This window comes from Anas platyrhynchos, chromosome 1 (genome assembly GCF_047663525.1).
Source record: "Anas platyrhynchos isolate ZD024472 breed Pekin duck chromosome 1, IASCAAS_PekinDuck_T2T, whole genome shotgun sequence".
In the NCBI taxonomy this organism is placed as follows: domain Eukaryota; kingdom Metazoa; phylum Chordata; class Aves; order Anseriformes; family Anatidae; genus Anas; species Anas platyrhynchos.
The window spans coordinates 145,776,822-145,790,806 of NC_092587.1; the positions used below are offsets into that span (position 1 = coordinate 145,776,822).

The 13,985-nt window shown below is 40.6% G+C and overlaps 1 protein-coding gene across 1 annotated transcript in view; it reads left to right on the forward strand.

Annotated features, from left to right (window-relative positions):
• Positions 1-2,967, forward strand: part of MYO16 (myosin XVI) — a 378,556-nt gene extending 375,589 nt beyond the window's left edge. Inside the window, exon 36 of the mRNA XM_027444351.3 lies at positions 1,993-2,967. The gene's annotated coding sequence lies outside the window, so the exon portion shown is untranslated. The remainder of the gene's footprint in view (positions 1-1,992) is intronic.
• Positions 2,968-13,985: the final 11,018 nt, after the last annotated feature.

Genomic DNA, 13,985 nt, shown 5'->3' on the forward strand with positions numbered 1-13,985 from the left:
ACTCACACCTCGTGTGTTCATTGGTCCCTTGGCCTTTGGCCTCATGCCTAACAATGCAGTTGGTAGGGAATTATTACACCATAATTCACACCCTACTGTGTCTTATTGCTTAAATAACCGTACCCCCAGAGGTGTCTTAAAACTACCATTAAAGTTTATATTGTGTATCAAAATGTGTTTACAGGGCTGGGAAAATATACTATTGATATTTTGAAATGTTGAGAAGTAGTTTTAGTAAACTGTACAGTGCTTGTAAATTAATCTCCCCAGTGGAGTATGTGCCAGCCAATTACAGTATTTCTTGAGTATATGAAGTCCTCTCTTGCACATTAAAAAATAGCTTAGGCAAAAAAAAAAAAAAAAAAAAAAAAGCCTTATGAATTTAATATTCTAAAGGGAAAGATTAAACTCTATGAACATGCTAATGCCCTTAATATCCAATGAGCAATCTAAAATGTATTTATATTTGCAATAAAGCAATTTCAGGAAGCTGGGGTTATCATCAGATAATCGCTCCTCCACATTGTGCCTTATTGCTTAATTTTTAATATGTGAAACAAACAAAACTTATAACAAATCAGCCTCTCAGTATAAGGTAAGAAGAATCAGATATGTTTTACATTATAAAAATGGAATTCTAAAACCATATTAAGACACAATAAAATAAAAATGAAAAACAAAACAAAAACCAACAGCTGTTGGCATGAGAAATTTTTAAAGCTTGTAAATCTTACTTGTTACTCCTGAAATAGCACTTCACATTTTTTGGTTGTTGTTCTTGCATTCCTATTGCAGATTATAAGCAGATCCTTACTTTTTAAAACTTGATTTAGACATTCAGAGAAGTACACGCACCAATATTTTACAAAAGACCTGTGTACAGCATGAAGTGGTTAACCTTTTAAAACTTTATATTGTTTACAAAACAATAGTATGGTTGTTGAATAAGTGAATTAAATCTCCCTTTTTGCCAGTGATCCTTTTTATTCCGTCTAAAAGGTTGAATTATTTTCATTAATAACTTTATTACATTGCAGGTCCTTTGTGTGGGGGACAAAGAATTTCATTAACTTGCTAAGAAAGCATAATAGATTGTAGCATAGTTCTAAAGTGATAGTATTAGCCATATTCATTGTAGTTTTTAATTCTGCTCTGTAGTACTGAGATCCCTCGTAATCACATTATTCCTATTGCTATAAAGACTGCTAATATCTGAAATGCTCTGAGGAACCTAAAATAAGTTTTTGCCATTCACTTGTTAAATAATAAATGCAATTAAACTCTGTACAAGTCATTTTTCCAGAATGGTATTAAACATTTCATGGCTTTGTGTTCTAAATATATATATATTTAAAAGAAAACATAACCTGAGCATAACTATTTCACAGTATCCGAACAGAACATGGTAGCATATAAAGAAGTGCTTTTCTTCCAGTTTTTGCTGTTCTCTGTGTGCTCAGGATTTTCATTTTCAGAAGAAATAAATAAATCCCTGTGCTGATATATATTGTGCCTGTGAGAACTAGATCATTAGCAAAGGCTGTCTGTCTTTTCACCTGTGGTTTGACCCCTTCTCTGATGGCAAGAATATATGCTGAATCATAGACATTGCTGAGAAATGTCTTAGGCAGAAATTTTGTCAAGTCAAAAAGGATTTTTGAGGATTTTTTTATTTATTATGATAAACAAAATCATCATTTTGAATTAGCTAGAAGTATTTAATTCAATCTGAAATAGCTTGTTTTGGTTCTTATATATGTATATAAAATCCCCTTTTAGCCCTTTCTTCTTTCCTTTCCTGTCAACTTCTTACATGAATTTTAAAATATAATTTTAAAATTAAAAAAGGAAAGAAGAAAGTTTTTTAAAAAAAGGTGTTAAAGGAAATTATAGCAAAAATGGGTTATTTTTTTAATGAAATAAATTATTTTAAAAATGCTAAAATAGAATATTTCAAGATTTTCAAAATGTTTTTCACCTTTTCTCTTCCAGCTCAAACTGTTTGCTGAATGCACTCTGATTTTACACATAATTACTCCCAGACATCGTTCTTCATAAATCCACTCCTCTCTGAAAAGGCCATGCTAATGTATATATGTTTTGAGATGCAAGAGAACTGAGGCGCTTAGGAGCATAAATGGGGAAAACTTGACAAGCACAGCTATATTGCCATCATAGCAATGTTAATGTGACAGCTGTTAGACAAAGCCTTTGCCCACAGTTTTAATCAGGGTTTTAAGCCCTTCTCCATCTACATGGATGTGCACTCACCTGTCTCCTGATATGCATTAGACTCCAGAAAGAAGAAGGCTGAATCTGTCCGTCATCCTCTTCCAAAAAGGGTGGAGAAGTGTACTCCAGGCTCTTTCTAATTATTAAGTAATATAAATTACTTTAATGTTTCTGAAAACAGGAATTAGAATGCAACTTGTTCACTGTACAGATATATTTCTACCACTAAGTTAGAAAGCGGTGGCAATGAATGTCCATGCAAAATGAAATATATGAAATTAATGGTTATGGATGTCTAGCTCCTCTGTCTCGCAACATAGTAAAACATGGTCAGGAAAATACTCCAAAAAGTAGGGGAGCTTCTTTTACATCCTTTCAGAAAGATGCCACCACATAGATCTTCTGAATGAAAACCACTTTTAGCTGGTTTTAGTGCAGACCCTCCACAATAGATCGGTTTGAGCCTCACAAAGCAGATAGGCAAGGGGATGTCTAGTGCTTAAATGTGGAGAGCACACTGTGCTCTGTGGAAGATAGTCTGAGATGCTTGGAAATCTCTAGGCACTGTGACCTTCCTCATGGTTCTGAGCAACAGCCTGAAGCTATAAATTACAGTTCTGCATTTCAACAAGTCCTAATATCTAGTGCTTTTGTGAATCTAATCCCCCATCAGTTTGTGCAGTGAAGAGTTACCTTGAATAAAAATTACTTCTCTAATAATCTTCATTTATTACATTTTAGTAACTGGAAATCTGTATTTACTGAAGTCTAGTGTTTGCTGATACAGCACAAAAGTCTGTAATGTGAACTTATAATTAAAAAATGACACTGAACAAAAAAACAAATAACATTTTTAAAGGAGAAAAAAAAAAGTTAATATTAAAATAAATGCATTTGATGTCTTCTAAGTCCATGCTAGGACCTGGGTTCCCTAAGCCTAGAGTTACCATAAATAAATGGCTAAATATCACAGCATTAAAGATTAAAGCAGTCACCCCAAAGTAGCTCTCTTCTATAGTCATTAAGCATGAGCAATTCCCAAGTTCAGTCATCATGTAGGTTTTGTCTCCTGAGGTTATAACAGCTAGACCTCAGCTTCTCTGAGGTTGGAAGGGGGTTCTATTTAGTTGCCAGAAGGCACAATGATTGATGCTTTACATCAGTTCCTACAAAAGTTCCTACTTTTCTATACCAGCTATCATTACCTTAAATATTCTGCAGCAGGCTTATTTGTTTGAGACACTGATTTGTACTTGGAGAACTTGGGGTTAAATGTTAAGTTTCAGACTTTTGGAAATATTCAGTTTAATTCAGGATTAGTCCTCAGCTGATTTTTAATGCCTACAGATTATTTACTTATTTCTGTGTATCTATATATATACAAGTCATGAGTGAATATCCAGATAAGATTTGGCAAGACAAAATAATAATAATTTAAAAAAAATCAATAATAGATGGCAAATGCTCACATCTAGTTCTTTATTTAATCGCTGTATAGGATCAAAAGGCTACATCCTGGTGAGAATTTGGATCCTGAAAGGGAATTAATATAAGTTCTCCCTTTTAAGTGCCTTTTCCTTGTAAAGGTGTATAGGACTGAGCTGGGGTTCTGTAGTGCCTGTTCCAGGCTTCCATTTTTGACACCATCTGAAATTTCTCAGGGAGGAAGAAGGACTGTAGTTTGGGCAGAAAAGGAGAGGATCTCAGTATCTTGGAATCGTTGTGCATTATAATGGGCATATCACTGCGCACAGGAGGAGCTGGAAGGAAGAGAGACTCCATCTTCCCATGATGTATGAAAATTTCTGAGACCTCACTGTACGTTTTTCCAGAGTTTACCAAACCTCCATGGTCCTCATCTACTAAGTCACTGGGACACTGTTTAAGAGAAGCAATACCTAACCTTTGAGAGTGAGAGTACAGACAGGTTTCAGGGCCAGTATTCTTGAAAATAGTCCCAGGTAAAAGTAAAGTCCTAGGCAGGGACAAACAAATCCTTGAAGTGAACAAATAACTTGGGATTAGCAATTGCCATCTAGAAATTGTAGAGGATGTGGACAATTATATAGGTGAAAAAGATGAAAATATTAGAAAATGGAGGAAGAAAGAAGCCAGATTTCTACAAAGCTAGTAAGCATTTATTTAGAGAATCATAGTATCAAAAATGGTTTGTGTTGGAAGGGACCTTAAAGATCATCTAGTTCCAACCCCCCTGCCATGGGTAGGGACACCTCCCACCAGATCAGGTTGCTCAAAGCCCCATCCAACCTGATCTTGAACACTTCCAGGGATGGGGCATCCACAGCTTCTCTGGGCAACCTGTTCCAGTGCCTCACCACCCTCTAAGTGAAGACTTTCTTCCCTATATCTAATCTAAACCTATCCTCTTTTAGTTTAAAGCCATTCTCCCTTGTCCTATCACAGCACTCCCTGAGAAGGAGTTCCTCCCCAGCTTTCCTGTAGGTCCCAGTTAGTTACTGAAAGGCCGTTGTAAGGTCTCCCTGGAGCCTTCTCTTCTCTATGCTGAACAACCCCAACTCCCTCAGCCTGTCTTCATAGGAGAGGTGCTCCAGCCCCTGATCATCTTTGTGGCTCTCCTCTGGACTCATTCTTCTACGTCCATGTATTTCTTTTGCTGGGGGCCCCAGAACTGAACGCAGGGCTCCAGATGTCCTGGTTCTGCTCGAGTGGGCAGCCGAGCTCCACCACAGCCGCTCTCTCACTCCCCCTCCTCAAAGAGGAATGAGGAGAAAATATGTGAAAAGGGCTCAAAGGTTGAGATAAGGACGAGAAAATCATGCAGTAATTATTGTAACGGGCAAAACGGACTCAGCTTAAGGAGATAGTAAGATTTAGTGCTGATTACTAACAAGCTAGAGAAGTGAGAAACAAAGGAAAGAAACCAAAAGCACCTCCCCCCCCCCATCCACCCTCTTCCACCTCCTCCCCCCGAGTGGCACAGGGGAATGGGGGTTATGGTCAGTCTACAGCACTTCTCTGCTGCTCCTTCTCGGTCACTCTCGTCCCCTGTGCTGTGGGGTCCCACCCATGGGATACAGTCCTTGATGAACTGATCCGGCGTGGGCTTCCCACAGGCAGCAGCTCTTCCAGAACTGCTCCAGATATGGGTCCATACCACGGGGTCCATCCCTCAGGAGAAAACTGCTCCAACCTGGCTCCCCCATGGGCAGCAGCTCCTGCCAGATCACCTGCTCCTGCGTGGTCTCCTCTCCACAGGCTACAGGTCCGGCCCGGAATCTGCTCCAGGAGGTGTCTTCCACAGGCAGCAGCCTCCATTGGTGCAGGTCCACCTGCTTCACCGTGGTCTCCTCCACGGTCTGCAGCATGGAACCCTGCTCCACCGTGGTACTCCATGGTCTGCAGGGGGACATCCTGCTTCACCATGGTCCTCACCACAGGCCGCAGGGGACTTCTGCTCCGGCGCCTGGAGCACCTCTCCCCCTCCTTCTGCACTGACCTTGGTGCCTGCAAGGCCTTTCCTCACTCCTCTCACTCTCCCAGCTGCTGCGTGGCGCAGTATTTTTTTTCCCTGTCTTAAATATGCTCTCACAGAGGCGCAAAACAACATCGCTTATTGGCTCAGCTCTGGAAAACAGTGGGGCCCTTACCAAACATGGGGCAGCTTCTAGATCCTTCTCACAGAAACCACCCCTATGGCCCCCTGTTACTAAAACCTTGCCATGTAAACCCACTACAGTTCTCACAAGAGTAGAGCAGAGGGGGAGAATCACCTCCCTTGACCTGCTGGCTACACTGCTTTGGATGCAGCCCAGGATGCAGTTGGCTTTCTGGGTTGCAAGTGCGCTTTCCTGGCTCATGTTGAGCTTCCCATCAACCAACACCAGGTCCTTCTTCTTAGGACTGCTGTTAATCCATTCTCTGCCCAGTTTGTATTTGTGCTTGGGATTGCTCTAACTCGGGTGCAGGACCTTACACTTAGCCTTGTTGAAACTCTTGAGGTTTGCACAAGCCCACCTCTCAAGCTTGTCAAGATCCCTCTGGATGACATCCCTTCCGTCCAGCATGCCAACCACACCACACAGCTCGATGTCATTGGCAAACTTGCTGAGGTTGCACTCAATCCCACTGTCCATATCACTGACAAAGATATTAAACTACACTGACCCCTGGGGAACACCTCTTGTTACTGATCTCCGCTTGGACATTGAACTGTTGGCTGCAACTCTTCGAGTGCAACCATCCAGCCAATTCCTTATCCACTGAGTGGCCCATCAAATCCATGTCTCCCCAGTTTAGAGACAAGGATGTCATGAAGGACAGTGTCAAATGCTTTGTCCAAGTCCGGGTAGATGTCAGTTGCTCTTCCTCTATCTACCAATGCTGTAACCCAATGGTAGATGGCCGTCAGATGCGCCAGGCAAATTTTATATCTTTTTTTTTTTTTTTTAATATTTTATATTTATCTATTCTAATACTAGGCTATATATAAATGTATAACAAGCACCTAGAGGAAAAGTTCATATGAGGTTCCCAAATACATTATGTATCAGTCCAGCACATTTTCTTGTTTAATAAGGTAACCAACCAGGCAGATAACATTAAAAGCCTTATTAACATTACAAGAGAGCTTGACTACTGGGTTGCTTTATTTATTGTCCAATCGCATCCTTTAAACAAACTGAGGAAATGAGGGCTGTCATACAGTAATCTAGCTTGGGAAAGACATCTGGAGGATCAGTTCTCTAAGCCTGACAGCTGCGCTTCTGTTAGTAGAAGCCAGTGTGGGGTTGGCTTTCGTTGCCACAAAGGCATGCTACTGAACCATGTTCAACTTCTTGTCCCAAAGGACCATCATCACATCCTTTCTGCAAGTCTGCTTCCTTTCCAGTCTGCCCCCAGCCCATACTGCTGCATGGAGGTTTTCCATTAAAGATGCAAAACCTAAGTTTGTTTTTAACTATGTTAAATTTCTGCCATCCCATTCCTCTGGTCTGTCAGCATCCACTGAACAGCAACCCCATGCTCCAGTACTTCACTCCAGAGTACTAACTCCCCCTCATCCCAGCATGTATGCAGAATTTTCTGTCATTCACACATTTCATTATTCTTCTTGTCATTAATTAAGGCTATTTGATCCAGTATTAATCTTGGAAGAATACTGCTATTTGACTGCCAACTGTTTTTGTGTGTGTGTGTGTGCTGTTGTCACATGCTTTAAAACCAACAGTCCAGCCAATTATTTACCTGCTTTGTAGTTCACCTATCCAAATTGTATCTCATCAGTTTGGCTATATGTTGCTGTGCTAGACAGATGGTTGAAAACTAGTTCTCAAAAAGTAATCACTGGAAGACTGGAAAGAAAGAAATATACTATGTAGGATCACATCTTAGCAAGCATCTGAGACCCTCTTCTGCTCCAAATATTTCTTACCAGTATGGATGACTGAGCAGAAAGGACTTGTATTAAATTAAGGATGGCACTAGACTTGAATGAACTTGCAGAAATGCTGGAGCAGAATCCAAAATGATCATATAAAAACTGCAAAAGGTTCTGAAATCATTAAAAAAAAAAAGCTAAAAGCCATGAAAAAATGTATCAGTTGTGGAAGGAGACGTGCACAACTGCAAAAGAGAGAACAACTGTCTTTGCATTTTCTCCCACTGTGCAAGAAAATAAGTGGTGCTCTTCTCCCTCAGTGGGGGAGAAGCATGGCCACAGTCTCTGAGACAATATGGCTTAAAGACTCACAGCACTTAAAACAGGAAGGGTGAACTTCATTTCAAGACAACCATGCTTAAGCAACTGTGATGGTCTGTATGTAAGGTGCTGAGCTGGTGTAAGCTGTGTTATGGAGCACACAACATGAAACCTATTGCATTGTCATAATTGTGGCATCACACAGATATGTAATTTGTGAACACGTATCTGTGTACACTTGCATGCGTCTTTCTCAGTATCTGTGTTTGTATATTTAACATGTGCTCCTTAATAGATATGCCTATAAATAAACCTTGTATAGGAATACCTGAGATCTCAATTCAACTTTGACAAAGAGTCTGCAAATGCTATTCCACCATATGGCTTCATTAAGTTAGAAATGTCCTCCCTTCCCTCTACAACTCATGAATGGAAGGTACTTGAGGAATTCCATGCATGAATTTTACTTAGAGAAATAATACCTCCCACAACTTTTCATACAATAAAATAAAAAATGGATGGAAGTTCTTTTAGGAGATAAAACAAAATTTAGCTCCATTTTGGTACAGAGAACATATTTAAGGTACCACTGTACAAGTAATTTCACAAGGCCATGGCAGCTGAAAATGAGGAAATGAGTGATTTTGTCTCTACCTTTCAGTGTTGCTTTGATTAGAGGAATAAAATTTTCATTTAATACATTTCAATTACAAATAGTGAGCTACTTAAATTACATAATGACAAGGAAAAAGGTCTTGAAATTGCCCAGATCCAGGAGTTATGTTTTTACTCCAGATACCGCTTTTAAAAGATCTGTTTTGTGTTGTGCAACTCTGACAGGAAGATACCACATTTAAAATAAGATAAGGTAAGCCTCTGTAATAATTCAGCTTTTAAGGTCTGTGAGATTGCTAGCTAAGGGTGAGCTGTGATAGCTCTCTAGCAGGTGATGAAGCCATGCACTCATTTCTCCACAGCATTTCAAAGGGCCAACAAGTTGTAGCAAAAGTGCTCACAGTTGAAGAATTTAATGTTGTCCCATGTATAGAAGATAAAAGACATGCTGCTGCTTTCACAAATGTTCTTCTGAATGATAAATGGTTACTTAATAGATATGAGAATGTCTCTCACCTTTACTGAGATAAGTTTTTCTTGAAGAGGCTACTTCACTATCAGACAGAAGTGGGAACCACCACAGAAAATCTTTCCCACAGCTTGTCAGGGTCAAGTGACTAGCTCTGAGAACTCATTATGGCCTCTAATAAAAGAACTGCTCTTGTTTCTAATCACAGAACCTAATAAAGAACAATTCCTAATTTAAACACATGTAAACACATAGAGGAATATAAAACCCACAAGTTATGACCCCGGAGCACTTGCAACAGGAAGGGGTCACTCAGACACATGGAAGTTTCTGATTTCAATTTGATCATTGACCTCAATATTAGCAAACTTTGTGCAAAACGTGCCCTGAAAACTTCTGTAGACAAGGTGCTTGTGGTTTTGGATGTCTTGCATTTTCCCCTGATTAAAAGGTAAAAGTCAATGAAATAATCCAGTTTAAGACATCAAACATTAAAAGGTAGTGAAGTGCAGATGGGAAATGTTGAGCAATCAGTTTCAGTGCAGATAAAGATGCAGTGAAAGTCTTTTTGCTGTAGAATGTGTAAGACAGGGATAAATATTACCTCTGAAGGATAGTTTGGCGGTGACAGGCGCATTCTTGTTTGATAGAACTGTTCATTCCATGTATTTAATTATACCTGCTCTTTTTAATTATGAAAAAGAGTTTAGCTACTTTTTGTACTACTAATCAGTCAACACATTACAAAAAAAAAACAAAACAAAACAAAACAAACAAAACAAACAAAACAAACAAAAAACCTGCGTATTCATTTTTCCAGTTGTGCTTCACTGTTGTTTTACTTCAGCTCAGTTGGATCACTGAGACTTTCTACAGTGAAAATTAAGACAGCTACTGATCAGCAATTTGTTCTTCAAAAACTTAAATCCACATACATTTGGTAAGGTAGGCTTATCCAACTCTGTCTTGGGTAAAACTCCTTTTATGATTGGGTAACATTATGATTATACTCCTTTTATGTTTGGGTAACACTCCTTTTATTTAGCAATAATCTGATGCAAGACAACTTCTGTCTCTCATTTGTATCCAATCTCCTTTTCAGGTAGAAGCACTTCTACTTCGACTATTCTATTTCCTAGTGTAACAATAAAGCATCCACTGCAAGCATTTTTGAGGCATCTATTGAGCATGCTTGGCACTTCAGATTTCAATATAACAGACATAGTTCCTGCAGCAAACATTAGTAATTTCACAGCTCTGTGAATGTTAATGCAACACATCATGATCCTAAGCCGTGTGGTTAGAATGAAATATCTTTTCTAGCCACACAGACCTCTATGCACTCTCACAATCATCATGTTTAGAAGATGCAGAGTTTTAGCCCAATCAGGTTCTATCTATTAAGATGTATCTTCACCTCTAGATTACTTGCAATCTTTAAAAAGAAGCTCCATTAGCGCCCTAAGGGAACAGTATACTATGAAATAAGGATAGAATAATATTAACCACAAAGTCCCAATGGTTTGTTAGATGCAAACAAATAGGCAAGCAAACAAATAAAAGCATCTTGGAACCTTTCTGCTTTCATTTTCTTATCACTTCCCATTCAAGTGGAAGTTTTGGCCTTTTAGTATCAGTATAAAATGGAGTTGAAGACATATTTCTACTTCATTATGTGCAGGAAAAAAAAAAAGAAAGAAAGAAAGGATTGTACAATAGAGAACTATTTTCCATCTCTCATGTGGATTTGGTCATTATTTACTGGAGGCTGTTTTGTAACACAATGACCATCTGTCAGTAAGCACTGAAAACACTCAATCATGCTGGCTGTTATTGTTAAAATGCCACAATTGGTGACTGCTGTGAAGGATTAATAGATTTTTTTGCTCTAAGAACAATTACATATTTAGAAGGCCAAATGAGCTCTCATTGGCATCAGTATAAATCCAGAGCTACTCCACTGGAATCCAGGTATCATCTCTAGATTTATACCAGGGTAGCAGATGTCAGACTTTGACCCAGACCTTTAATATGAGTATATCAGGGAAGGACTTTATTTTGAAATGGGTATTTTTTAAAATGTCTGTGATTGAAAAACAACAGCAACAACAACAACAACCAGAAAAACAAAAACAAAAACAAAAACACATTTACTTTTCTTCCCACATGGAAGGGATAGCTTAGAATTATGTTCAGCTATTCTGTAGAAAGGTACACATCCTTTGTTCTGGTCATTGCTGTTTGAGAGGTTCAATCTGTAGTCGCATTAATGAAGCTTTTCTTTTTAAATTTGCATTGCACTTATTTTGCATTGCACACTTGGGCAGGAGTCTAGATGCTCAAACTAACCACCAGCCACAGTAGCAGACCCCAGGATTACAACTGGGTGTAATTCTGCACAAACCTGTGTAATTAAACCCTTTGGGGAAAGTCTGCAACAAGGTTTGTTCAGATGTAGCCATGTGACCATAAGTACATCATTAACATTTTTTTTTTTTAATATATAAAGGCAAGTGGTGCCCTCAGGGTGGCAGAGTGAGCAAGAAATATGGCCTATACATTGAAGGTCATTTTCTATACAGGTGTGGGAAAACATTTCTTAATAAAAAAAAATCTCTCTGCATATCATTTATTATGACCATGGGCTATAATTACTTAGCCTATTAAAATGCTTGAATCTGTTAATGATTTAGCCAGTAAGTATTTCAACTTGAAGGAGGCAAAAGGAGGGAGTGATGAGGGGAATCTGGTCTTGAAAGAAGCCAAATGTCTTCAAGAAGTCTTTGGAAACTTTCAAAACCTTTTGGTTTTATTAACCACAGAGGAGCTTGGGGGTGCTCAGAATTTCACATGCAAGGCTCTGGCATGCGGTGGAGCTGGTCCTTATGGCTGTTACCTCAGGACCCTCATTGCCTTGTTAAATCCCATCTCTCTTTGTATTCCTACTTATCTTTGGCACCTTGCTGCCAAATGCTACGTGGCACTCACACTAAAAACATGCAAGCTGCATGCAAGCAGCTTAAGACTCCCCACTATGTCATAAATCCCTAGTTCCCCATCACATGTATGAGAAAGTAAGCAAGGGGTATGTGTAGCAGGGATCAGGAAAGAGTGTCCCAGCACGCAGCATGGCAGGAAGGGCAGAGCTCTGCAAGTTCCTTCTTTCCCTGCCTATGTGACCACTGTGGAGTGGAAGGAGGAGAAAGGAAGCAGGTTAAGATGCTTCTGCAATGTGGCCTGATTAAACCACACTCATTGGAATTGCATCTGCCTATACTAAGAAGATGGAAAAAATGTATCTAGAAGAACAACGAGAAGCATTTTCTTTGAAACCTTTTACTTGCAGATCTACCCAACTTAGAATCACAGGCTCATTTGGTTTGGAAAAAACCTTTAAGATCATCAAGCCCAACCATTCCCCTAACACTACAAGTCCACTGCATAAACCATGTCCGTCAGTGCCATATCCACACATCTCCCAAATACTTCCAGGGATGGCAATTCCACCACAGAATCACAGAATTTCTAGGTTGGAAGAGACCTCAAGATCATCGAGTCCAACCTCTAACCTAACACTAACAGTCCCCACTAAACCATATCCCTAAGCTCTACATCTAAATGTCTTTTGAAGACTTCCAGGGATGGTGACTCCACCACCTCCCTGGGCAGCACGTTCCAGTGCCTAACAACCCTTTCAGTAAAGAAATTCTTCCTAACATCTAACCTAAAACTCCCCTGGCGTAACTTTAGCCCATTACCCCTCGTCCTGTCACCAGGCACATGGGAGAACAGGCCAACCCCCACCTCTCTACAGCCTCCTTTAATGTACTTATACAGAGCAATAAGGTCACCCCTGAGCCTCCTCTTCTCCAGGCTGAACAAGCCCAGCTCCTTCAGCCGCTCCTCATAGGACTTGCTCTCCAGGCCCCTCACCAGCTTCGTCGCCCTTCTTTGGACCCGCTCAAGCACCTCGATGTCCTTCTTGTAGCGAGGGGCCCAAAACTGAACACAGTACTCGAGGTGCGGCCTCACCAGAGCCGAGTACAGGGGGACGATCACCTCCCTAGCCCTGCTGGTCACAGTGTTTCTGATACAAGCCAGGATGCCGTTGGCCTTCTTGGCCACCTGAGCACACTGCTGGCTCATATTCAGCCGACTGTCCACCATCACTCCCAGGTCCTTCTCTGCCTGGCAGCTCTCCAACCATTCCTCTCCCAGCCTGTAGTTCTGCTTGGGGTTATTGCGCCCCAGGTGCAGGACCCGGCACTTGGCCTTGTTGAACTTCATACAGTTGACCTCAGCCCATCGGTGCAGCCTATCCAGATCCTCCTGCAGAGCCTTCCTACCCTCGAGCAGATCGACACACGCACCTAGCTTGCTGGGCTGCCTATTCCAATGCCTAACTACCTTTTATATGAAGAAATTCTTTCTGACATCTAATCTAAACCTCCCCTGGAGCAACTTGAGGCCATTGCCTCACATCCTATTGCTTGCCACCTGAAGAAAGCAAGTAACACCCTGCTTGCTACAGCCTCCTTTCAGGCATTTGCAGGGAGTGATGATGTCTCTCTCTGTCTCCTCTTTTCAAGATTACACAACCTCGTTTCCCTCAGTTGCTTCTCATAAGTATTGTTTTCCAGTCCATTCACCAGCTTTGTTGCTCTTCTCTGAACACGTTCCAGCAACTCAGTGTCATCCTTGTAGATATGGGCCCAAATCTGAACACAGTACTTGTGATGCAGTCTCACAAGCGCTGAGTACAGGAGGATAATAAATTCCTCAGTCCTGCTGGCCACACCATTTGTGATGCAGGCCAGGATGCCATTGGCCTTCATGGCCACCTGGACACACTGCTGGCACACATTCAGGTGGCTGCCGACCAGTACCCCCAGATCCTTTTCTGTTGGGCAGCTTTCCAGCCACTCTTCCCTGAGCTTATTATCACTGTATTGGGTTGTTGCAACCCAAGTGTAGCACCCAGCATTTATC